Genomic DNA, 24,345 nt, shown 5'->3' with positions numbered 1-24,345 from the left:
TTTGTAAATGACATTAGTTTTGCTTGTTGTCTGTATAGGGTCTTTTGAGTTCATTAGTGTGTTTGTGTGTTTGTGGGCGACCGTGATGCCAAGGGGTCTGCGTAGTCTCCCAGTGTACTTTTCCGAGATGTGTTTATGTCGGGCAGAGTGGCTATGTTTTCTGGACGTGTTTTGTCTGTTTGTTTGGATTTCTTGCTGAGAAATCGACTGACTATCCATTGGGTACCAGTTCTTTTTGAATGCATTGTGTAGGTGACTTTCCTCTGCTCTTCGTAGTTTCTGTGTGCTGCAATGTGTGGTGGCACATTGAAAAAATGTGCTAATGCAGATTCGTTTGTTGGGATGATTGCTTCTGTAGTTCAGTATTTGGTATATGTTGTTTTGGTATATGTTGTAATTCCATATATGTTGTTTTCCTGTAGATGCTGGCTTGAAGTTCCCCATTGGCTTCTCGCTCTGCTGTGACATCTAGGAATAGCAATTTGTTGTTGTTTTCCTTCCTTTTAGTGCATTTCATGCCAGTAAGAGTATTATTGATGGTCTTGAATATTTCATCTAATTTGTTTCGCTTAGTGATGACAAAGGTGTCATCCACGTAGCAGACCCAAAGTTTGGGTTAGATTGTTGGTAGAGTTCACTGTTTGAGTCTCTGCATTACTGTCTCTGCTAAGAAACCTAATATTGGAAATTCCATGGGTATTCCGTTGGTTTGTCTGTAGCTTTTGTTGTTGATGGTGAAGTGATTGGTAAGGCAGAGGTCCACTAGCTTGATGATACTGTCCTTGCTGATGCAGTTGGTGGTGTTTGGTGTATGTGTCTTTGGTTTTTGTGTCAGTGTTTCCTTGGCCAGGCAAAGGATAGGAAGGGCAAGATTCGTGAACCATGGATGACAGGAGAAATTGTACGTCTAGCCAAGAGGAAAAGGCAAGTATATATAAGGTCTAGGCAGATAAGAACAGAACGGGCCCTGGAGGTATATCAAAGGAGTAGAACAAGTCTTAAACAAGGAATCAAGCGGGCTAAAAGGGGTCATGAAATAACTTTAGCATGCAGAATTAAGGAAAATCCCAAAGCATTTTATTCCTGTATTAAAAGCAAGTGGGTAACTAAAGAAAGGATTGGCCCACAAAAAGATAACAAAGGAAGGCTGTATGCCGAACCTGAGAGAATGGGTGAGATTCTGAATGATTACTTTGCATCGGTGTTCACTGAGGAGAGGAACATAATGAATCTTGAGATTAGAGATAGAAGTCTGATTAGTCTGGATCACGTTGGCATAAGTAGGGAAGATGCGTTGGGTATACTAGAAGTTATTAAGGTGGAGAAATCCCCTGGATCGGATGGGATCTATTCCAGGTTGCTGAGGGAGGCGAGAGAGGAAATAGTTGGGGCCCGGAAATATATCTTTGTGGTATCCTTACATACAGGTGAGGTGCTGGAGGACTGGAAGGTTGCTCATTTTGTCCCCCTGTACAAGAAGGGTAGTAGAGATATTCAGGGTAACTACAGACCAGTGAGCCTGACGCATTGGTGGTGGGGAAGTTGCTGGAGAGGGTACTGGGAGATAGGATCTATTTATATTTGGAAAGGAATGAGCTTACTGGTGATGGGCAACATGGTTTTGTGCGGGGGAGGTTGTGCCTTACAAACTTGATAGAGTTCTTCGAGGAAGTGACCAAGTTGTTAGATGAAGAAAGGGCTGTTGATGTCATATACATGGACTTTAGTAAGACATTTCGTAAGGCTCCCCATTGTAGACTAATGGAGAAAGTGAAGTCACATGGTGTGCAGGGTGTTCTAGCTAGGTGGATAAAGAACTGTTTGAGCAACAGGAGACAGAGAGTAGTAGTTGAAGGGAGTTTCTCGAAATGGAGAAAGGTGACCAGTGGTGTTCCACAGGGGTCCGTATTGGGGCCACTGTTGTTTGTAATATACATAAATGATCTAGAAGAGGGCACTTTTGATATGATCAGCAAGTTTGCAGATGACACAAAGATTGGTGGAGTAGCAGAAAGCATTAGGGACTGTCAGAGAATATAAGAGGATATAGACAGACTGGAGAGTTGGGCAGAAAAGTGGCAGATGGAGTTCAATTCAGACAAATGTGAAGTGATGCATTTAGGCAAGTCTAATTCTAGAGCGAATTATACATTGAATGGAAGAGCCTTGGGATAAGTTTATGGGCAGAGAGATCTGGGAGTGCAGGTGCATTTTACCCTGAAGGTTGCTCCATAGATGGATAGAGTGATCAAGAAGGCATATAGTATGCTTGCCTTCATTGGACGGGATATTGAATATAAGACCTGGCAAGTCATGTTAAAATTTTACAGTACATTGGTTCAGCCACATTTAGAATATTGTGTACACTTCTAGTCGCCACATTACCAAAAGGATATGGATGCTTTGGAGAGGGTACAGAGAAGGTTTACAAGGATGTTGCCAGATATGGAAAGAGCTAGCTCTGAAGGGAGGTTGAGTAGGAAAGGTGCATTTTCACTAGAAAAAAGGAGATTGAGGGGGGACCTCATTGAGGTTTACAAAATCATGAAGGATATAGGCAGGGTGGATAGAGACAAGAATTTTCCCAGGGTGAAGAATTCAATAACGAGAGGCCATGCTTTTAAGGTGAGAGGTGGAAAGTTTAAGGGGGATACACGCAGAAAGTACTTCACACAGAGGATGGTGGGTGTTTGGAACGCGTTGTCAGCCGAGGTAATAGAAGCAGGCACGGTAGATTCATTTGAGATGCGCCTGGACAGATGCATGAGTAGGTGGGGAGCAGAGGAATATAAATACTGAGGAATTGACCAACAGGTTTAGACAGTACATTTGTATTGGCTCAGGCTTGGAGGGCTGAAGGGCCTGCTTCTGGGCTGTAAATTTTCTTTATTCTTTGTTCTTTCTCAAATGCTGGCAAATGCAACGGGAAGAATTCAAGATATCTAGTTTGCACGGACGAGTTAGAACGAATGGTCTGTTTCCATATCCATGACTCTGTGGCTCCTTGACTGCTGTTCTGTCTTATTCATGAATCGTAGGGAGGTATTACAATATAATCTGATGAAGTATTCTTACAATATTCTTAAAACAGTAATCGAGGAGTCGCAGGTAAATAGGATAGCGAAGAAGGCATTTGGAAGCTTTCCTTAATCGGACAGAGTATTGAGTACAGGAGTTGGGAGGTCATGTTGCGGCTATACAGGACATTGGTTAGACTACTGTTGGACTATTGCGTGCAATTATGGTCTCCTCCCTATCGGAAAGATGTTGTGAAACTTGAAAACGTTCAGAAAATATTTACAAGGATTTTACCAGGGTTGGAGGATCTGAGCTACAGGGAGAGGCTGAACAGGCTGGGGCTGTTTTCCCTGGAGCGTCGGAGGCTGAGGGGTGATCTTATAGAGGTTTAAAAAATTATGAGGGGCGTGGATAGGATAAATAGGCAAAGTCTTTTCCCTTTGATTGGTAAGTCCAGAACTAGAGGGCATAGTTTTAGTGTGAGAGGGGAAAAATATAAAAGAGACCTAAGGGGCAACTTTTTCACGCACAGGGTGGTACGTGTATGGAATGAGCTGCCAGAGGATATGGTGGAGGCTGGTACAATTGCAACATTTAAGGGGCATTTGGATGGGTTTGGAGCGATATGGGTCACGTGTTGGCAGGTGGGTCTAGATTGCATTGAAATATCTGGTTGGCATGGACAGGTTGGACCAAAGGGTCTGTTTCCATGCTGTACATCTCTATGACTCTATAAACGTTGTAATTTGATTCCAGTCACTAACATCACTTATATTTTCCTCATTTACACTTGGACATCTTTGATTTCCAAAAGCAACATGTTTATTCATTCCTGTAGGCATTTCACATTTCAAAGAGTTTCAAATATTGTTTCCATAGGAACAATGTTACATTAGATTACTTACAGTGTGGAAACAGGCCGTTCGGCCCAACAAGTCCACACAACGCGCAACCCACGCCGACCCATTCCCCTAACACTACGGGCAATTTAGCATGGCCAATACACCTAACCTGCACATTTTTGGACTGTGAGAGGAAACCGGAGCACCCAGAAGAAACTCACGCAGACACGGGGAGAATGTGCAAACGCCACACAGAGAGTCACCTGAGGTGGAAATTGAACCCGGGTCTCTGGCGCTGTGAGGTAGCAGTGCTAACCACTGTGCCACCATGCCACCTACATTTACACTTGGACATCTTTGATTTCCAAAAACAGCATGTTTATTCATTCCTGTAGACATTTCACATTTCAAAGAGTTTCTAAATGCAAAAAATAAACAGATTATTGCGCGTTCGTTCTTTGTTTATTTTTTCTTTCGTGTGATCCAGCTGCATTCTGGGAATCGAGGCTGTATTCTGGGAATGGTGAATGAAGGGGAGGTAACATGCTTCAAACATTAGCCAACATACTGATGAGGGCTGTAGTTCCCTATCAGCATCAACTAACCTTTCTTTTGATTTTAAAATTCAACTTCCAACTTCTCTCCAGAAAGCCACGATTTCACCAGCCTGGCCAGTATTAGTTTCCTGAACAACTTTGGCCTAATTCTTCTGCTTGAAACTCCTGAGGGATTTGACCTCTCTGCTCAGACTTTTGCCTCTCTCATGCTACTTTCTCACCCCATCTGCTTGGTTCCATCTTCACCTGAATCCTCATTCAGATTCCCTGGAACTTATCCATATCTGTCTAGTGCGGTTCTCTGCACTAATTTCTGGTGGTAACTCCAAACATAAGTGCCTCAATGCAGTGACGGTTCTGGGGATAGGGCATGGGATCCAGTTGACTACACCAGAATCTGTTTTGTATCAACTTGTCAAATTGACAGGAAACAGATACGTGATCCAAAAGGAGAGCTGATGCTTATCAATTCTGCAGGTTTATAGATATCCACGAGCTTTATACAAAATATTACACTATTACGTATTGCAGTTTTCATGTTTTACATCCATGTTTCTTATGCAACCTACTGTTTTGCCCCAGTTTACACAGTCATTGTCTAAATTTTGCCGAAGACTTGTGCTATCACGTTTACATTGCAGCTCCCTCACACCTAACCTCCCTTTGTGATTCTGTGGTTTCCATTTACGATTTCTGTTCATGACAATATAATTGAAAAGTTGAACCTTAACCAGCTGCAACTCTGTATGGGAAAGGAACACAGAAAAAGGGACACAGAGGCACATGGAAAATCTTTTTGTGCACAGATTATGCTGTCTGCTAAATAGGTTTACCATCACAGCTTCCTGTCCTTATCAGAGCAGCTGTGTTCCTGCAGACGGTGCCTGTCCAGGGAGGCCATTATTGAACAGCGAGATATGATCAAGAATAAATTGAAGCCTGTGAGAAGCAAATAATGCTTAATGCCAGTTGGCATTATCAGTCACGGTGGCTGTGATTGTCTCCACCTCAGATTAATTCCAAGCATCATCCGGAGACAATAGTAGTAACTCACAATCTGTGGATCTTCACGATGTCAGTACCACCCTGAACACCAACACATGTGCTTTGACATCAGTTCCGTCAGTTAGGCTGCATGCCTGAGGGCCTTCCTTAGATTATCACAGGTGCAGAGTGTTTCTTTTAATCTTTTCATTCACTTGTGGAGTGGCAGTGTTGCTTGGTGGATCAGCATTTATTGTCCGAACTTATTGTGGTGCAATGCTGCTTCTGAGGCTTTAATAGCTGGAAGGGGAATTTTTTTTTCAACCAATTTCAATTTCATCCTTGGTCACATGAAAGGCTTTCAATTTAACCTTATCACTCTTCCAGAAGACATCAAATCATTGGTCCTATTTTGTCAAGTGCTCCCATGCCTGCTCTATTCGAATTTGCCTGCGTTGCTTCGTTGACCTTCTCCTCCAAATCTTGATGGAGCAGGGATCGTTTCTGTGTCCAAGCAGTCTGGAGGAGCATCAACGAATCAGGGACCAACACGAATCGACCTGCTCTTTGTTAGTAGCCCATGATCCCAGGCTGCTCCATCTAGAGCTGCTGTTTGAAAGTGCTGCGTACAGCCTTTAAACTGGTCCTAATGTTGCTGTAACCAGGACATGCTCTGTCCACACTGAATGGATGATTCTCCCATGCCTGTCAGCCATCAGTTGTCCGGCTCTGACAATATTGCGTTTATGACTCTGCCTACCCTGCCTGTGTGTTCACACCTCCTGATTCCAGTCGCGTTAGCAGAATTTCATAGCTTCCAGTGCCCTTCAACAGCAGTATGAACTCCATTCATGCTGCACTGACTTATCCCATTGTCTCTCCTGGCAACTCTGGACAAGAATGCAAAGATGCAGAGATTCTGGTTTACACCTTTATCTTTATGTCATTTAATCATTCCTGTACTTCAATTTTGTTTTTCCATTCCCTCCGGTTCCCCTTCTCTTTCTTTGCCACTGAACCCTTCCAATTGCTGCTTTCTCCAGTTCTGATGAAAGCAGATGGCAATTAGACATCAGTTTTAAGGATCAATACAACTTTTCTTCCAAATTAAATATTGAGGACTCAATAGAGTACATTGTTATTGTCAAAGAATACTGTATTTATCCTCAGTTTACTCTCCTAGGTCCCTAGACTGGGTAATAACAGTTTCACAGACTATTGTGCCGATGATCTTGCCTCTGCTGTCAGTAAAATCCAGTCGTTAATGTATTTGAATCTGTCATCAAACTTCTTCACAGGCCAATCCGTTCCCTTTCTCATTTGAATCTGTAAGAGTCGACATCAGATTGTGTGAGTGTTTATTTTAACTTTTAATAAATAAACTACGAATAGGATTCATCAAATGTTAGGCATTATACTTACAGGTAAGTATTACAGGGTGTTCTGCTCTCAGGCACATTTTTTCAATGTGAACTTGCTGTATCACAATTGACAAATCAGAAATGCTTTTCTAAAGTGAAACCTTTTAAAACAATATGATTACATTGCCAACACTTCAGACGATTTTGAAAGCGCAGTTTTTCAAAATCTCACGTTTGCACAAGAATGCAACCATTACGTTACATAAGAATGAAAGAACTAGGAGCAGGAGGAGGCCATCTGGCCCATTGAGACTGCTCCACCACTCAATATGATCATGGCTGATGTTTTTTGTGGCCTTAGCCCCACTTACCCACCTTCTCAACACAACCCTTAATTCTTTTACTGTTTAAAAAATGATCTATCTTAGCTTTGAAAACATTAAATGGGGAAGACTCAATGACTTCATTGGGCAGGAAATTCCACAGATTCCCAACTCTCTGGGTGAGTTCCTTCTCAATTCCGACCTTAAACTAGCTCCTCCTAATTTTGAGGCTGTGCCCTCTTGTCTCAGTTTCACCCGCAAGTGGAAACATCTTTTCTGCTTCTATCTTATGTATTCTCTTCATAGATGTATATGTTTCTATAAGATGTCCCCCCATTCATGTAAATTCCAATCAATATAATCCCAGTCTACTCAGTCTCTCCTCAGAAACCAACCCTCTCAACTCTGGAATCAACCTAGTGAAACTCCTCTGCACCCTATCAACTGCCAGTGCATCCTTTCTCAAACAAAGAGACCAAAACTATGCACAGTCCTCCAGGTGTGACCTCATCAGCATCCTATACAGCTGCAATATAACTTCCCTGTTTTTAAACTCAATCACTTTCACGGTGAAGAAGAACATTCTATTTGCCTTCTTAATTCCCTGTTGCACCTATAGCCCTACCACCTGTGATTCATGCAAGGGCATCCAGGTCCCTCTGCCTAGCAGCATACTGCAACATTTTACCTTTCAAGTAATAGTTATTTTTACAGTTATGCTTATCAAAATGGATGACTTCACATTTATTAACATCGTAGTCCATCTGCCAGACCTTTACCTACTCACTTAAGCTATCTGTGGCCCTCGACAAAGTTTCACAGTTCTCTACACACTTTGCTCTACCACACATCCTCATGTCATCTGCAAACCTTCACACATTAAATGTGGTCTACAACTCCAATCATCTATGAAAATTGTGAATAATTGCAGATCCAACAGTGTTCCCCAAAGCACACGATTGGTCACTGATTGCTAAACAGAAAAAGCACTCACTTTTCCCATTCTTTGCTTCTGTTAGCTAACCATCCTCTATCCATGTTAATGCATTGCCTGTATCCATTGCACCATTATCATACGCAGCAGTGTTTTGCACGGGATCTTGTTGAATGCCTTTTGGAAATCTAGGTACACGACAACTCCTGGGTCCCCGTTGTCCACTGTGCTCGTAATGTCTTCATAGAATTCCAATAGGTTAGTTAAGTATGACCTGACTTTCATGAACCCAGGCTGCATCTGCCCAACGGGACAATTAACAGACTCAAGCATGTTCTCCACTACAGAAGTTAAGCTAACTGGTCGATAATTCTCATTTTCTTGTCTTGCTCCTTTTTTAAACAGTGATATCGCCTTTGCTGTTTTCCAATCTGCTGGAACTGCCCCAGAGTCCAGTGAATTTTTAAAAAATTACCACAATTGCATTTGTTATTTCCCCTGTTAAGGACCAATGCTTACCTGAGCCACTTTTGATCTTTCTATATGTTATAGAAACGTTTGCTATCTGGCTTATATTCTGTGGTACTTAGCTCTCATAGTCTATCTTAGTTTTCTTTTCAGCACATTTTTGTGGCTTTCTGTTGACCTTTAAAGTTTTCCCAGTCTTCTCGTTCCCTGCTGATCTTGGCCACTTTGTATGCCTTCCTTTTCGGCTAGATAACCTCTCTCATTTCCTTAAACCTTACAGAAGAGCTGACAATATTGAAATCTGGACTGCAGCATCCCCATTATTCACACTACTGTTAATTTTTGTTTCCTGATGTAATTTTCTTATTTCAGCTTATGGGGCAATCAGTGCAGTTCAAATGAGAAAAGATAACTGCAGTCACCGGAGTCACTGAGACCCAACCCGATTTTGTATACGTAAGTAATTCAATTTATATTACCATTTCATTCAACATATGAACAATCCTCTGATTTCCCATCCCTCCTCTTTAAGTGGCTGTACTCCAGGTTGAAATGCTATTGATTGTTGCTGAGTCTCCAGCTCGAGCTGGGTGAGGGTGGTCTCCCATTGTGAGGTCAGAGGCCTAGCCACAGGGTCACCAGACTCAGGGGCTTGGCTCCATAGCACAGCTTCTGTAGGATATCCGGGTCTCAGTATTCCCTCACTGGAAATACACAACCATGAAGGAGCCACAGTGCGGCTCACTGTGGGCTACACAGTGGACCACAGTCAATTACACTGAGAGCTTGGAGGGCTGGTCCCATGGGCCTCATGTAATATCTGTGCCCAATCATTCTGCTTGGGAAGTGAATCTTCATGGGTTTAGGACAGGATCTCCTCAATTTGGAAAGATCCTTTCATTCAAAAAGTGTTCAATATCTACTGCATGGGGTACCTCAGGGTGAGTGTTCTGTTGCAGCAGATTCTAGCCGATTCTCCAACTAGAGATTTACCCTGAAAAGTACTTTTCTGCATTACCTCAGTGATAAAGGAACAATTCTAGAGGCCAGGAATTTGTTGGAATATCACAGGCTGGATTTCCATGTCATCGTCCTGTGGAAACTCAGACAGAACAGACTCAGTGGAAGTTGCCACAGGAACTGAAGCCTCTGCTGGGAGACTCGCTGTCTGGAACCCTCCTGAAGAATCCACTGAAGTTGGAAGCATGGAGGGTTGCTATTCTGATGAAGGACTTCAGCCCAAGACTCCAGCTTCTCGAGTGCTGCCTGAACTGCTGTGCTTTTCCAGCACCATACTCTTGACTTTGATCTCCAGCATCTGCAGTTCTCACATTTTACGAAGTTCCACTTCTGTAAATCTCAGGACATGTTAGACAATGACATTTGAATAGTCACTTTGGCCCCTGCCGACCTCAATACATGCCCAACATCCCTCTAAACCAACCCTCACAATATTGAGACCCTCTCATTGGTTCTAACAGCAATCAGCTCCACATCATTAGCACCATGTATCTTTCGCTTCCCATAAGCAGCCTGCCACTTTTATGGCACTCTAACTCCTGAACCAATACTCTTCATTTCTGCTGGGACTTAAATCAGAATTTCTCCCTGGAAATATGGAGCTCAGTACGAACATTATTTTTAAAATGGGTGGAATGGCAATCACAATCAGGATATCTGGGCCAGTTTATGAAATACAGGCTCGGTGCCATTGTTATTTGTGTCATTTTCAACTGAATCATGAGTTTTGCAACTGCTTAAATAGTGCACAATGTCTGAAACATGTCAAATAAAGAACTGACCAGGTAAATCCTCCGGCATACTCAAAAAGTAACAGACTTACAAGCAGTTGATTCAGTGTGCACGACACTGCAATAAATGTACATATACAGTTTAAGTCTAAACTTCTGTGGATATAATTCATGCGGGTCTTAACAGAGCAAGGTTATCCTCCCTCTACTTCACAGAGCAGTGAAGTAGAGGGAGGATAGTTTGATATTCTACTCAGGTTCTTTGTGACCTAACTCTGTTCTCTTGATGCTATTTTTCAGAATTGATGGAGCGACAATACATGATTTTATTTCCTGCTTTAATTTACATGCCAATCATGTGTGGTTTGGCATTCTCTTCTCACTCTTGCCTAATAAATGGACAAGTTTCTCTGCATTATCATATTTAAAAAAAAACATAGGATGGGTAGAGATAATAACAGTTAAATCAACTTTTCAAAATGACGGCCCAGCAGAAACATCTCAGGGCAATTTAGGTCAGTGAGTTTACCAACGAACCCCCTCACCCCCACCCCCCTCCCCCACCCCACCCCAGTCTTCCACGGCTGGGGAATGAATGGGAACAAAACATTACTCAGGTATAAAACTGATTTATCATCATTTGTATAAATCTCAAACTCATCAAGCTTGCTGACTTGTCCATCTTAGTTTCACTAAATTTCTGCAACAAAAATGTGTCCTAAACAAGTATTCATGAATGTTTTGAGCATGTGTTCTGGCTGCTCCAGGTTTAAAACTGCAGCTTGGAGTCTTGTGTGTAATCCACGTCTGGGTCCATTGTGGGAGAAGGACAGGAGCAGAGCCGGGTTAGACCACTAACCTGCTGCTTTCTCTCACACACCCCTCAAATTCCACAAAGAAGATGGTCGAGGATAGCGGAAACTGGGAACTGACTGAATGAATTGGGTTTAGGGAGATGAGCTTTGAGTGACAGACCTAGAGTTATTTAAGCCTGGCTCAGTTGGCCATTATCCTTTTTCCGTGTGGACTTGGACTGATTAAGGATGAGTATCTGTCTGTTGCTAGCCCTCTCTCTCTCGCCACCTTCTCTCTACACCCACTCTCTCTTGGCCCCCTCTCTCTAGCATCCCCACCCCGTCGCGCTGTTCCCCCTCAGATTTCAGGGGGGATGCTGGGCAGAGGGTCGGTAGGGCACGGTGAGCACATACAAAAACTAACTAGCCTTTACACTGACTGCTCGGATGCACAGCAAGATCCCAGACTCCAGCTGTACGCTGACACTACCCCCCTCCCCACATCACTGAGGAAAGGTATTCTATCCAAACCCTGCCTTCTGTTTGCATTTTCCTCAAATATCCCACCAGGTTATGTGACCACTCTAATTTGCAATGCCCCGAAATATTGTCCCCACCCACCAAGTTTACACCCCCATGCACTTTACCCTCTGTCTCACCTAATTGACCCCTCCACCAAACCCCCCCCACCAAACAACCCCCTATAGTTTTGTACAAATCTTGCAATCACCCCCCACTCAAATTTGAACCTCCCCACATTTTGCCCCTCCATCTTTCACCTTGCAACTTTGCATCCCTGCCAAATTGTGTACCCTCTAACTTTGCTGCACCCCACCTCCCAGGTTTGGTCCACAGAGTTTGGCGGGGGGAGATTAAAAAAAATGAGTTGGCTGATAATTGCCCTCATCCTGTGCCCCTAAGGTTTACCTCTAACCCAATTATGCATCTCACCCCCCAACACATTTTCAGACTGCCCCAAATGCCCTCCCAACTAATAGTTTGCTGCACCCGAATGTTTTGCTCATTAATATTGTCCCCTGCCCTGCAGACACAGCAGGGCAGACACGAAGAGTGAGTGAGCGAGAGAGAGCGAGAGCCAGGGTTTGGTAGGGGAGCAGCAACACATAGGGAGGGGAGACATAGCCCAGGCTCAGAGAGAGAAAGGGTCAATGGCAGAGAGAGATCCTTGGAGAGACACTGAAGCGGTAATAGAAAGAGAGAAAAATACCCAGTGAGAGAGACAGAGAAGGACAGAGTGTGAAACCAGGAAAAGAGACAGAAACATACAGACAGAGACAAGAAAGGACAGAGAAACACCCAGGGGGAGAAATACAGGAGAGACGAGTCAGATAAAACCAAGAGAGAAAGCGTAATCCCTCGGAGAGAACAAGAAAAGGACAGACAAAAACAGGTGGCAGGAGAGACAGGGAGGGAGAGAAAATCCAGGGGAAGAACCCAAGAAAACAGTGAGAGAGGCACAGCACAAAATCTCACGCAGAGACGGAGCGAGAGATAGAATAAAAAATCTGGTGCACCAAGATGGAAAAGCAAAGGAAGAGAGAGAAATTGCAAAGAGAGAGAGAGAGAGACAGACAGACAGACAGACAAGAAAGTCCGGGGGAAAGAGAGACTGACAGACATGGAGAGAAATTCTCAGGAGAGACAGAGACAGAGACAGAGAGGGAGAGAAGTAAAACGCAGCCACTTTGCATTTATCCAGGTTGAACTCCATCTGCTATTTCTCAGCCCAGCTTTGCATCATGCCTATGTCACGCTGCAGCCTGCATTAGCCCTCATTACGATCGACAACACCTCCAACCGTTGTTTCATCTTCAAATTTACTAACACAACCCCTCAACCTCCTCATCCAAGTCATTTAAAGAAACTACGAAGAGCAGAGGCCCAAGATCAGAGCCCTGCGGGACACCATTCAACAATGTCCGCCGGGCAGAATACATGCCATCTACAACCACTCTCTGTCTTCTGTCAGCCAACTAATTCTGAATCCAGATAGCCAAATCGCTCTGTATCCCAAAGCTCCCGACTTTACGAATGGACTTACGATGGGGAACATTATAAAATGCCTCGCTGAAATCCAAATACACCACATCCACTGCTCGACCTTTGTTGACCTGTTGTGTCACCTCCTGAAAGAACTCAACAAGATTAGTTAGGCATGACCTGCCCCTCATAAGTCATGCTGACTGCCTTTAATCACGCTATGCTTTTCTAAATAGTCCTATCACTCAGAATTCTTCCCTTGATGACCATAGACGCAAGACTGAATAGTCAGTAACTGCCAGAGATTTCCTTACTCCCCTTCGTGGAAAGAGGAACAATAGTCGCCTCATTTCAATCCTCCAGTATGACTTTTGTGGAGAGTGAAGAGGCAAAGTTCTTCACCAGTGGCTTAGCAACCTCCTTTCTCGCTTCCTGGATCAAGCTATGATAAATGTGGTCTGGAACTGGGGACTTATCAACCTTAATGTTTGCTAAAATTTCCAGCACGTCAACTTCGTCAATCTTGATCTATTCAAGCCTCTATCCCAGCTCCTCAAATTTCTCATTCACAACAATGCTATCCCTGATCGGCCCTATCTTCACCCTGATCATTCTCTTATTCCTCATGTTTGAGTAAAATGCCTTTGGGTCCTCCCTAAGCCTTTCTGCCAAGCCTTTCGCCTGCCCGCTATTGGTTCTCCTCAGTTAATTTCTGAGCTCCTTTTTAGCAAGGCTTTTTTCCTATAGAGCTGTCCTAGATCCTTGCTTCCTCCACCTTAAGCTTTATTCTTCCTTTTGACGAGAAGCTCCTCTGTTCTCGTCATCCAAGGCTCAATCTTACCCCTTGTTGCCTGTCTCAGAGGAAACAAAACCGTGCATCACTCGCAACAACTGCTCCTTAAACAGTCTCCACATGTCTGCTATGCCCTCTCTATAAAACAATTGCTCCCAGTCTGTACTTCCCAACTTCTGTCTGATAGAGGCATAGTTTCCTTTTTCCCGATTAAATATCTTTCCTTAGTAACTGCTCCTTTCCCTCTCCAAGGCTCTGGTAAATGTGAGGCAGTTGTGGTCACTTTTACCAAAGTCTTCTCCCACAGCGAGATCTGCCACGTATCCTGGCTCATTGCCATACAACAAGTCCAAAGTTACTTCTCCCCTCTTCGGTCTGTTTACATACTGAGTAGGCAAAACCTCCTGAACACAAATGACAAAAACGGCTCCATCTAATCCATCTGCACTTAGGAGGTTCCAGTCGATATTGGGAAAGTTGAAGTAAACCATAACAACAACCCTGCTACATCTGCATTTTTTCCTAATTCTGCTGACCTATGAGTTCTTCATTCTCCCTACTGCTGTTAGGGGGTCTGTAGAAACCAACCCCGCCCCCATGAAGTGGCTGCTCCCTTGCTGTTCCTAACTTCCATCCATACAGACTCAGTAGACAAATCTTCCTCAACAACCTTCGTTTCTGTAGCTGTGATGCCCTCTTTAATTAACAATGCTACACCCCCTCCTCTTTTCCACCCTCCCTGTTCTTATTAAACGTTCTAAACCCTGGAACATCTACCAACCATTCCTGCCCCTGTGAAACCCAAATCTCCGTTCACAACAAACCCATAACATCATAGCCTCTCATTTCTGACTCTCCTTGCCTTAAAGTAGGCACACTTTAACTGATCCGTTTGCTTCATCACGTGAGAAACCTTCCTGATAGATTCACTACATCCTCTCACTGTCCCATCTACAACTACCTTTCTCTCAGATGTGTAGCTCTGATTCCCACCCTAGTGCCAAATTAGTTTAAACCTTCCCTAACCACATGAACAATTCTCCGATCCAGAATATTTGTGCCCCTCCAGTTCAGGTGCAACCTGTCCTTAATGGAAGATGCCACCTTCGCCAGAAGGTATCCCAATGATTTAGGTATCTGAAGCCCTCCCTCCTGTACCAGCCTCACAGCCACGTGTTAAGCTGCATTCGCCGACTGTTCCTCACTTCATTATCTCGTGGCACTGGTAGGAAATCTGAGATCACTACTCTACTCGACCTCCTCTTCAGCTTCCAACCTAACTCTCTGTAGTCACTTTTCAGATCCTCAATTTCTTTCCTGGGTAACGTCTTGGTGCCAATATGTACCAAGATTTCTGGCTGCTCACTCTCCCCCATCAGAATCCTGTAAACCCCATCGGCGACATCCTGGATCCTGGCACCGGGGAGTCAACATAACTTCTGGAAGTCCGTTCCTGGCCACAACATCTCCAGTCAATCCAAATAACTGTTGAGTCCCCTACCACTAGCACTTTTCTATTCCCCCATTTCCCTTCTGATCCAAGGTGCCAGGCTCAGTTTCAGACACCTGACCACTATGGCGTTCCCTGGTCGGCCGTCCCCACCAACAGTATCCAAATCAGTATACTTATTACTGTGGGAAACGGCAACAGGGTATCCCTGCCTGCCTGTTGCTTTACTGTCCTCCCGCTGACTGTAACCAAACTGTCCTTATCCTGTGTCTGAGGAGTGACCAACCTCAGTGACCACATGGCTCTGATACACGTGCAGAGAAGGCTGAACAGAGAGTTTGGAGGTTGGAAAGATTGGACGATTTAACAGTTCCAAAAAAGAGCGAGCAGCCAGAGTTGTATGAAAGGAATCGGCAGGGGAGTGTGAACAGGGCGGAGATGGGAATAATGGGAATTGAAAGAAAATTGAAGGGGAAGCATCTGGGAACATAAAGTTAGAGATGGGAGCTGTAGATGGTGGCAGTGAAATCTGTGGGATCAGACTTTGCAACAGTCCCCTCTCTGACCTTTTGCCCCTTTGTCGCCTTCCAGCCCAGAGATCGCCCATTGTGTTAAAAATTCCAGAAGCTGCCTGAGCCCCACAGTGCGTGTGTGTGAATGCAAGTGCTCCAAGGAGTTCGCATATCAGAACTATTTCATTCTTTCTGTGCCCCTGCATGTGCGAACTTCAACTTCAGTTTCCAGAGTAAATGATGGCACTCTCTGCCCAGATGTTGTCTCCATGTTTCACCTGACTCCTCCAGCTGGTTTTTTGACACACCAAAGTCAGGGAGGGGGGAACTAAAAAAGAATTAGTCAGCCATTTTACATTTGTTGACTAGGACCATTTGATGTTAGCCTAGCACTGACATTGCCTTTATAAATAGGGAAAGGCAAGAGAGCGTGGGGACTTGGGAGTGTGTGTCTGTTTGAATGCACCAGAATGGCAGCCTATTAATAGCCTGCTCTCAATTTACTGACCAAATTTATCACTCTCTTGCCTCTACGTCCCCATCCCTGATTGTACTTTGCTTGCATATTAGAACATTTTAATGTTAAGGTAAACTACGTACTGTGCTAACTGTGCCCTGCAGAGTAAAGAACACAGTAGGCATCAATCAAGATAATTTCTAGTCTCGTGAGCTATTACGAGTGGAGATTCAGGTAGAGTCACTGCTAACGACATGGCCATTTACAATTGATATACGTGTTCCCTTTCTCTGCATAATTTATGATGTCTCCAGGATCACTGACAAACCCACTTTGGGTCCGAGAGAAAGCTATGAGGACGACCAAAGAGGCTGTGACCCGATACGGCCAGCTTCACTGAGTGAGCAAGTCATTGACAGATGGAATATAACATGCAGCACAGATTTCCAAACTGATTCAGTGACAGATTAAAATCCACGTTCCCTGCTCAGTCCACACTTACAGACCCAGGGAGGCTTTGTTCCTGATGGAGGGCAGATCTCTGACGGGATGTTATTACACTGCAACATGAAGGTATTGACTGTAACAGAGTTTGCTACAGCTCATCATAAAATATGCTGTGCTGGCGATTTATATTTGTAGGAAGGATAGAAAAGAAACATAACATTTAGTTTAAAATGTGATGGGAAATTATTCACCATTATTTTCTGGAGGAGTCTAGTGATCTTGTACACAAATATTAGTAAGTTAACATGGTAGTAGAGCTAACAATTACGAGGACAATGATATATTGACAGATATTGTCAGGAGACTGTATTGGGAACATGAGGACATCTTGTTATGAATACCTTTTGATCAGATTTTCCCTTTTAATGAAAATATTAATATTCGTTAGGATTTCTTCCTTCACACGCAGTCACACTGTCACACATAGACGCACACATTCACACACACTGTCAGTGTCTCACACAAACTCAAACATTCTTATTACTTAAACATACATGTACACAGACACACACACACACACTCTCACACAAATAAGGTCACAGATGCACATACATAAACTCATTCAGTCATGCACTTGTATGCTGTCATGCATTCACATTTTCTCAAGCAAACGTACTGAATTGGACAACCTGACACATTGACCTTCACTCATTCACTCCATCACAAGCATGAGCGAATCATTCCATCCAGGACGTATGTTTCATTGGAGATTCTTTTTTCTGTTTCTAGACACTACCAAATTTCAAGTCACAGCAAGACATTGGGATATTTTATAAATTCCTGCTGTTAAGTTGAAACAAGCCTGACTCCATGTTCAACTTCTGCGTCAGATTCTGAACAAGACCTCATTTCAGTGGCTGATCTAACATGTTACATTTTGTGGCTTGAGAGATCAAGTTGAGGGACTGTGAGAGAAACAGGGAACGAAACTGAGAGAGAGCATGAAAGTGAGAGCGAGCAAGGGAGAGTGAGGCAGAGAATGAGTGTGACCAAGGGAGAGACTCCGAGTAAGAGTGTGAGACAAAGTGGCAAGAGAGACAAAATGTGATTTCGAGTGTGAGAGCATGTGATAGAGGAGGTAAAAACAATGACTGCAGGTACTGGGAATCAGAGTTTAGATCAGAGTGGTGATGGAAAAACACAGCAGTTCAGGCAACATCTGAGGAGCAGTAAAATCATCGTTTCGGGCAAAAGCCCTTCATCAGGAATACAGGCAGAGAGCCTGAAGGGTGGAGAGATAAATGAGAGGAGGGTGGGGTGGGAGCAAGTAGCATAGAGTACAATAGGTGAGTTGGGGAGGGGATGAAGGTGATAGGTCTGGGAGGAGGGTGGAGCATTTCCTGTCAAAATGTTTATGCATTGCTTTTTTGCAGAAGGTAAAGAGTTTTCAAGAGCTTGCCATTTCTGCTATTGATAGTTTAAAGGGTCTGTATGAATGGTATTGCTATTGCCCTGTAGTAAAAGCAATTCAGGAGTTTTTGAATTGATCTTCATCTTCATCTTCATTTGATCTTCAGCACCTCCACCACGTGCCCCAACAGGAGGAGGAGAATGTCTTATTAGGCAGTTAAAAATCTCCAGGAGAAAATGAGGACTGCACGTACTAGAGATTAGAGTTGAAAAGTGTGGCGCTGAAAAAAGAGCACAGCAGAGAAGGCAGCATCCGATGAGCAGGAACAATCTCCAGAACCAACACTTGACTAGCAAGAAGAACAAGCATACGCGAACCAAGTGACGCATCCTATATACGTGATACAAGTGTCAATGATGTGCTGGAAGCAGGATTCCTTTTCTTTGAATAGGTTCAGTGGCAATCACATTGCCACTCACATCAACATGAAAGATTTTTGACAGCACGAAAAATAAGGAAGAAGAAAAACTCTTGAAACAGGAAATGCTCCACCCTCCTCCCTGACCTATCACCTTCATCCCATCCCCCACTCACCTATTGTAGTCTATGCTACTTTTTCCCGCCCCCACCCTCTTCTCATTTATCTCTCCAGCCTTCAGGCACTCCTACTGTATTCTTGATGAAGGGCTTTTGCTAGAAGCATGTGATAGAGGACGAGAGAGAGAGAGAAGACAGGACTGAATGAGTAAAGGAGATATATGAAAAGAGACTGGATCGGTTAAAGTCACTGGGGTTCACAAGAATGAGGGGGATCTTACAGAAAGCTCTAAAATTCTAACAGGATAAGTGCAAGGAGGATGTTCGCAGTGACTGGGGAATCCAGACACAGGGAGTCACAGTTTAAGTCTAGGATATTTCAGAATGAGATGGGGAGAAAGGTTTTAACCAGAGAGCGGGGAGCTTGTGGAATTCTCTGCCACAGAAAACCGTTCAGACTACACATTTTCAGAGGAAGGAGATCTACTTCGCAGGTCTAAAGGGATCAAAGGATATTGGAGGAGGCAGGGGTGGGGGGTGGGGGTGGTGGAGGTAGTGCTGGTGGTGATGGTAGTGAGACCAATGAGGTGGAATGAGGAAACCACGCCAGAGGCATCCTGTCAGAAATTACTAAATCCCTAAACAGCCAAACTCCCAAAATTGTTCTTCCTCCTCTGTCAAAATTGAATTTCTGGTTCTCGCATAAAACAAAGAAACTAAGAGTAAGAGTATGCACTTCATCTCATCAAGCCCCATCCTACCATGCAGAAAGCAGCAAGTGTGTGGTGCAAGGTTCAGTCTTTGAACACCAGCTATTAATAATCTGTATCAATGATTTGGTTGCAGGGATGGAAACTCTGTTGCACTATTGTTCCCCGATGGAGCTGGCACTGCATGCATCTTAGAAACTTGGGAGTGGACATTCCGAAAAGAAACGTGCAGTGGTGTTGGTTTTGGAGTATGGTGCGCACTGCATTAGACCACTTATCTTTGGAGTCTAGACAGTGGTGCTGGAAAAACACTGCATTTCAGGCGGCATCTGAGGAGCTCAGGGACTTTTGCCCAATGTCTCCTGAAGCAAAGGGCAGCGGTCTACCATGGTCTCCACAGAATGGCATTAGATTAGCTCATTGCATCATTGACAGCAAATACAGTTCACCAGATGAGACTAATGTTTAGAATCCCTACAGTGTGGAAATCCTTCGAATCCTTTAGAATCCTTCGACCCTCCAACGAGTAACCCATCCAATCCCAATCACCCACCCTATTATCCAATATTAACCCCTGACTTATGCAAGTAACCTATGCATCCCTAAACATAATGTGCCATTTAGCATGGCCAATCCACCCTAACGTGCACATCATCGTATTGTGGGAGGATATCCACGGAAACACGACAAGAATTTTCAAACTCCACACAGACAGTCGCCCGAGACTGAATCAAACCCAGGATCCTGATGCGGTGAGGCAGCAGAGCTAACCACTGAGTTACCGTGTCGCCTCCAGTCTTTTCACTTGGAATCACTGCTGCTATGTCAAAAAGTATTGGAAGTGTGCGCCATGTTCGTGATTTTGGTTAATACTTCAATGAAGGTGGAAACCAAAATCACCTGGATTAAAGATTCTGATCTAATAGCCTGTTGAGTATTAGAACATACAGCATAGAAAAGTAAAACTTAGAACAAGCCCTTTGTCCCATGATGTAAAATGTAATAACCTAACCTACGCACCCCTCAACTCACTGCTATCCACGTGTATGCCCAGCAATAGCTTAAATGTCCTAATGACTCTACTTCCACCACTACAGCTGGCAATGTATTCCATGCATTCACAACTCTGTGTAAGAACCCAGCTCTGACTTCTCATTTATGCCGTCCTCCTAATATCTTCAAACTATGACCCTTCATACCAGTCAATCCTACCCTGGGAAAAAGTCTTTGCCTATTGATTCTATTTATTCCACTCATTATCTTGTATAGCTCGATCAGGTCTCCTCTCTTCCTCCTTGTCTCCGAGAGAAAGGTCCGAGCTGGCCAACCTTGTTTGCACCCTCACCAAAGACTCTGTATTCTTCCTATAGTAGGGCGACCAGAACTGGACGCAATGTTACAAGTGTGGTCTCACCAGGGACTTGTGGAGCTCAAACAAAACCTCGCAGCTCGTAAACTCGATTCCCCTGTTAATGAAAGAAAGCCAAAACACCATATGCTTTTTAAACAACCCTGTCCACTTGGGTGGCATCTTTGTGGGATTTATGTACTTGCACACCTCGATCCCTCTGTTCCCCACACTGCCAAGAATCCTGACTTATATTCAACAGTTGATTTCGACTTTGCATTTATCCAGATGGAGCACCATCTGCCATTTTTCAGCCCACTCTGCATCCTGTCAATGTTGCGCTGCAAAATGTAGTAGCCCTCGATACTAACATCGACACCTCCAACCTTTGTGTCATCTACAAATTTACTAACCCATCCCTCAACCTCCTCATCCAAGTCATTTAAATAATCTACAAAGAGCAGAGGCCAACGAACAGAGCCCTGCAGGACCCCACTCAACACTTACCTCAAGGCAGAGTACTTCCTACCTACAACCACTCTCTGCCTTCTGTCAGCTAGCCAATTCTGAATCCAGATAGCCAAATCTCTCTGTATCCCAAACTTCCCGACTTTATGAATGAGCCTATCATGGGTAACCCTATCAAATGCCTTGCTAAAGTCCAGATACACCACATCCACTGCTCGACCTTCGTCGATCTGTCTTGTCACATTATCAAAGAGCTCAACAAAATTTGTGAGGCATGCCCTGCTCCTCGCAAAGTAATGCTAACTGCCTTTAATCGCACAGTGCTTTGTCAAATAGTCATAAATCCCTCATACTTCTTTCCAAAACTTTGCTGAAAACAGACGTACGACTGACTGGTCTGCAATTGCCAGAGACATTCCTATTACCCTTCTTGAAAAGAGAATGAACATTCGCCTCTTCCAATCCTCCAGAACGACTCCCTGGAGCGTGAGGAGGCAAAGATCCTCGCCATTAACTTAGCAAACTTCTTTCTCGCTTCCCGGAGCTGCCTAGAGTAAATCTGGTCTGGCCTGCGAAATTATCAATCTTACTGTTTTCCAAACGTTCCATCAACTTCATCAATCTTGATCTGATCAAGCCTGTGTCCCAGCTCCTCAAAGTTTTTAACTGATAACAAAATCCCTTGCCTTGGTGAAAACCGAAGCAAAAAACCCATTTAGAGCTTACCCTATGAGCTCAGAGTCCACGCAAAAGTTCCCTCCACTAACCCTGATTGGCCCTAACTTCTCCTGATCATTTTCTTATTCCTCACGCATGAGTAAAATGCCTTTGAGTTCTCCCTAATCTTTCTTGCCAAACCTACTGGGCAGTCGTCATTTTCTCCTCCCCAAAGTAAACCTAGGCCACATTTAATAGGTCATAAACTTTCCAGCAGCTGCAGAAAAATTCAATCTTGTCTCTGCACATGCTCACTTTTTCCTCCAGCCCAGGGGTGGGTCATACCACCTGGGGTATTGTGAATGGATGGAGATACAGAAAGGCTTCTAACTGAGCTGATTATGTAATGGAGAAACTACAAAGGGGTTGGTTCAGGGAGAACAATTTGACAGGGGCTGTCGAGGCACTAAATCTTTGGGGGATGGTGCAATATCGCAGGAGGTGCAGTTTCAAGACAGAAAGAAATAGGGAAGGAATGGAAAGGTGGGAGAGAGTTGCAGAAAAAAAGTGAGTGGCAAAGAATGTAGACAAAGACTGAAAGAAGAGAGAAAAAAGATAAAAGAAAATGCTGACAATATGAGAGAGGGAGAGACAGGTAGAGAATTCAAGGCCCATGGAGAGAAAGGATAGAGAAACAAAAAGAATCAGAGGTACAAAACAGGAGTCAGGGAAAGGTGTGGAGTGTTTAGAGAGGTGATACTCACCATTCTGGTTGGCTCCCTATCTCGTATTAGGGACAGACTATCCCTTCAGGGGTTTGTTTCAGGAGGAGTAAGTCGCGACTGCAGATGCTTGAGATCAGAGTCAGAAAAGTGTACTGCTGGAAAAGCACAGCAGGTCAGGCAGCGTCTGAGGAACGGGAGAGTCCACATTTCAGGTATAAGCCCTTTAACTTACCTGATGCACGGCTTTTGCCAACAGGTCGACGCTGCCTGACCTGTTGTGCTTTTCCAGTACCATACTCTCTGACTTTGTTTCCGGAGGCCTGATTCAGGCAGGGGGTGAGATTAAACGATTCAAGGGGGATTGAGATTCAAAATCTCTCTCACACAGAGACAAACAAGCATGAAGCTATGCAACAGGTGCTTAGTGCACATGAGCAAATGAACATTTGTTGCCAGAGTCTGTTTAAAATATCCAGAGGCTTGTCACTCAATGATACATTCTCGGCATAGGTCCCAGATCTCCCTCGGACTGCAACTTCTTCAGGAATGAATTGACAGCCACAGTCATCTCTGTGGAATGAATTGGGTGGGAAGCTGTGTGGGGAGTGTGAGGGAGGAGGTGTGAGAGAAAGCAGCAGCTAAATAGTACAGTCCAGAACTTGCCTGTCAACTCCCATTTCACTCTCTTGGAATAAGAACTCTAATTACTCGCAAATTAATCAATGCCCTCTTGTCTTTGGCTTTTCCTGTTGATCAATTCAAACATTTCGACTTGCAATTGCTAGGAATCAACTGATTGGAAGGCATCTACACCCACCCGATACGACTATCACTGGTTCCTTAATGCAAAATCAACCGCAAACACACTTAAGAAGATCTTTATCAGGCCACATTCAACAGACTTGGTGCTGATCCACTAAATGTGATATTAGGCCAGGTGACAATAACTCATGCAGTTGAGTACAGGGTTTTGGAAGTCATGTTGTGGTTGTACAGGATATTGGTTAGATCACTTTTGGAATATTGAATGCAATTTTGCTCTCCTCCATATCGGAAGGGTGTTGTGAAACCTGAAATGGTTCAGAAAAGACTCACAAGGATGTTGCCAGGATTGGAGGATTTGACCTATAAGCAAAGGTTCAACAGGCTGTTGTTGTTTTCCCTGGAGTGTCAAAGACTGAGGGGTGACGTTATAGAGGTTTATAAAATCATGAGGGGCATAGATAGGGAAATAAATAAGGTCTTTTACCCGGGGTAGGGGAGTCCAGAACGAGAGGGCATAGATTAAGGGTGAGGGGTAAAGATATAGAACACACCTAAGGGGCAACCTTTTCATGCAGAGGGATGGAATGAACTGCCCAAGGAACTGGTGGAGGCTAGCACAATTGCAAAATTTGAAAGGTGTCTGAATGGGTACATGAATAAGAAGGAATGGTGAGATATGGGCCGGGTGGTTGAAAGTGGGATTAGATTGGGTTGGGATATCTGGTCAGCATAGATGAGTTGGACAAAAGGTTCTATTTCTGTGCAGTACTCCATGATTTTATGACTCCAAGTCAATTTGAAGGAGCATCTTAGATAAGAGAGCGATCTGGGTCATTGAGAGTGTGCAGAGAAGGAGTCCAGAAGTGCCTCTGGTTGAGTTTGGATTCTCCTGCTATTTCACCGGCTGGGTTGTGAAATGGAATAAATAAAGATACGATTGATATCACTGAATTGAATGGAAATAAGCTTATTTATTGTTGAAAATAAATTTACAATCAAGGTACAGAATCTTTCCTGGATATAATTTATTCT

The sequence above is a fragment of the Hemiscyllium ocellatum genome, chromosome 40, assembly GCF_020745735.1.
Source record: "Hemiscyllium ocellatum isolate sHemOce1 chromosome 40, sHemOce1.pat.X.cur, whole genome shotgun sequence".
Taxonomy (NCBI): Eukaryota; Metazoa; Chordata; class Chondrichthyes; order Orectolobiformes; family Hemiscylliidae; genus Hemiscyllium; species Hemiscyllium ocellatum.
Note: the sequence above shows the minus strand (reverse complement) of the source record.